A 3,174-nucleotide genomic window follows, 5' to 3' on the forward strand; every position below is an offset into this window, starting at 1 on the left:
GCAAGAACAAGCTTGTTGTGCTTGTGAAGCAGGAAAGTGGCCAGTGCAGCTGGCGCATGAGAAGCCAGGGATGGGAGGAGGAGATGAGGTTAAAGTCAACTGGGGAAAGAAGTGGCATTTTGCTCATCAGTAAGGGCTGTCCTTTGATAAGAAGAGTCCTCAGCCCTGGCCAGTTTGGCTCAGCGGTTAGAGCGTTGGCCTGCGGTCCAGAGAGACCTGGGTTCAGTTCCCGCTAAGGGCACGTAACTTGGTTGCAGTTTGTCCCCAGCCCTGGTTGGTTGTGCGGGTGGCAGCCACTCGATGTGTCCCTTTCACATCGATGTTTCTCTCTCTCTCTCCCGCTCTATCTGAACAAAAAATGGAAAAATGTCCTCAAGTGAGGATAAAAAAAAAAAGAAGAAGAGTCCTCAGCCATGAGTCGGGAAGGAGAAGATAGGCACAGTGTGGACGAGTGCACAGATTCAGTGGTGGTAAGGCGAGGGCTTCCCCCACGCTGGGCTCCTGCCCCTCAGCTAGGTCATCACTGCACAGGGGTAGGGGGAGAGTGGCAGGACGTGTGTCCATTAGGCCATGTCAGGTTTCCAGTGTCCTGGATGGAGCCATGATACAGCCCTGAAGAACCCAGGCCCTAATCGGCCCTCACGCTCCTGGGCACCTCCTGGCAGTTTCCCTAGGGCAGTGGTTCTCAACCTTCCTAATGCCACGGCCCTTTAATACAGTTCCTCATGTTGTGGTGACCCCCAAGCATAAAATTATTTTCGTTGTTATTTCATAACTGTAATTTTGCTACTGTTATGAATTGCCATCGGAAATATGTGTTTTCCGATGGTCTTAGGTGATCCCTGTGAAAGGGTCGTTGGACCCCCAAAGGGTTCGCAACCCACAGGTTGAAACCGCTGCCTTAGAGGGAGAATGGCACTTCCTTCACTGACACCTCCCTGGTCACTGAGAAGGGGCCAGTGGTAGCAACTGAAGCCTCAATCATCACAATCACAGTGTCAACCACAGCCACAATCAAAATCACTGTCACCTTCACACCAACAGCCACAAGGACAGGAGGAAATCCTCAAGGGCCCCCTGACTCTGAGAGTTGGCAGGGCTCCGACCCTTCCTGAGCCTGTGGAAGGCAATGGGACGGCCCTGGGTCCGCGCCAGAGCCTGCCCCTACCAGCTCGTGAGAGGCGATCTGTTCATCTCTTCCCAACACAGAATGCAGGTAGGTAACTTGAAACCAGCTCCATTGGAGGACTTTGGGTTATTTTTCCCAGTTCACCAGCATATCTCTGGACAGAACCCTGAGGGCTGTGAGACCCTGATCCCCACCACTTGCCTCTATAAATGCCAGAGCCTGGAGCAGAACCAGGCGAAGGAGCCGGCCAACTATGTGCGTCGAGTTCTGGTGGGCAGGTTGTCGGGTGGGTATATATAGTGGAGATAGGAGGTCACCATCCCAAAAGATACACCTGATGGTAGACCAGGGACTCTGGGCATTGGCTCAGGGGCATCACCGTCACCAGAGCCTCGGCCGCAGCCCAGGAGCCTAAGGCCTGTGGCTTTCAGCCTGGCTGCCTGACTCACCCTCTTGAAGTTGGAATTCTGAGGTGCATCTGTCCCGGGAGGGACCAAGCACTGCTTCTCCCTGTTCCCTGATCCCAGGATGAGCCCTGACCTTGGTCATAAACTGGTCTGAGCCTGGTGACAAAGATCCCCACCCAGGCCCAGAGAGAGCCCCGCCCTGGTTCTGGGTGGGGCACTGGTGGAGCCACAGAAAGCACACTCTCACCTTTATCTGCACCTGATGCAGGCCCTAGCTCAGCCCGAGAATCATGACGAGCCTGGCCCTTGAGCCCAAAAGCGAGCAGGCCAGGAGCAGGCTTGGCTCAGCACCGATGTTCACTCTGCAGTTGGGGGGGTAGCAATAATGAAAACAAGACCAAATTAAAGCTCACCGCCATCTCCTCCTTGCTTCAGTGACACACCACATCTTAGGAAATGAAGCCTAAAAGCAAAGTCTCTGTTCTAAGGCCCTAACCCCTCCCTGCCCCTGCTGGGCTTCCCGTTTGATTTAGAGGATTCTTGCCTTAAATCCTCCCTCCAAGTTGCCTCCATGTCCCCAGGAGGAGAGGGAGCTGTGAAAGTCCCAGGAACTTCATCTGGGAGCCCGTGGTGGGATGAAGACCAGACCTTACCAGGCTTATGAGCTGGGGCAAGACTCTTCCACTCTCTGGGCCTCAGTTTCCCCATTTATACAGTCCTGTGCCACTTTATGATGGGATACATTCTGAGACATGGGTTGTTAGGCCATTACACTGTGCAAACATCATGGAGTGTACTTCCACAAACCTAGATGGTATAGCCCACTCCACACCTAGGCTACACGGTCTAGCCTGTAGCTCTATAGGGAAGGCAAAATAATTTTCCCTCTATGCTTTTGGGTTCTTGGCTGAGATACCTGTAATAAGACAGATTGACAGGAGAAAAACAAACAAAAATTTAATAATGTGTACACCTCCTGTATAGATGGGAGGGAATCGGGAAAACTGAGTAACTTGCCCTACTGGCTGAAGCCACCAGCATAAATAATCTTCAGCTGAAGACAGAGTAAGATGCTGGGGATGGAGGGAGTTTGGGGAGGTTATCAGGAAAAGCACAGTAAGGTTATTATGCAGATTTCAGTCTTCTGTATTGATAAGTGTTTCTAGAAATAAGGTCAACCCGCACCCCTTCCAGGTACCAAGGGAGACACCCTTACAAATATAAATATCTTACAAAGGGTGTTACCTCTACTTGGTTTTCAGAGCTTCTCCTTGTCTGTTTCTTAAGCAGCCTAAAGTAATCCTGTACCAAAGACAAGAGACATATTTGAGGATAACAAATTCTGTTTCCCTACAGCTCTTAGGCTACAAACCTGTATAGCATGTTACTGTACTAAATACTGTAGGCAATTGTAACACAATGGTAAGTATTTGTGTAATACATTGCACTACCAAGTCAGCACGCTACAAGGCTAAGATGTCACTAGGCAATATGACATTTTCAGTTCCATTATAATCTTATGGGACCACCAGCCTATATGTGGTCCATAGATGACCCAACCTTCATTATGGTGCATGCCTACATAGTGAGAAACTTAGTCTTCCAGCTCTAATATCCAAAGTTAAGGACTCTGATGGA

The sequence above is a fragment of the Molossus molossus genome, unplaced genomic scaffold, assembly GCF_014108415.1.
Source record: "Molossus molossus isolate mMolMol1 unplaced genomic scaffold, mMolMol1.p scaffold_m16_p_12, whole genome shotgun sequence".
NCBI lineage: Eukaryota > Metazoa > Chordata > Mammalia > Chiroptera > Molossidae > Molossus > Molossus molossus.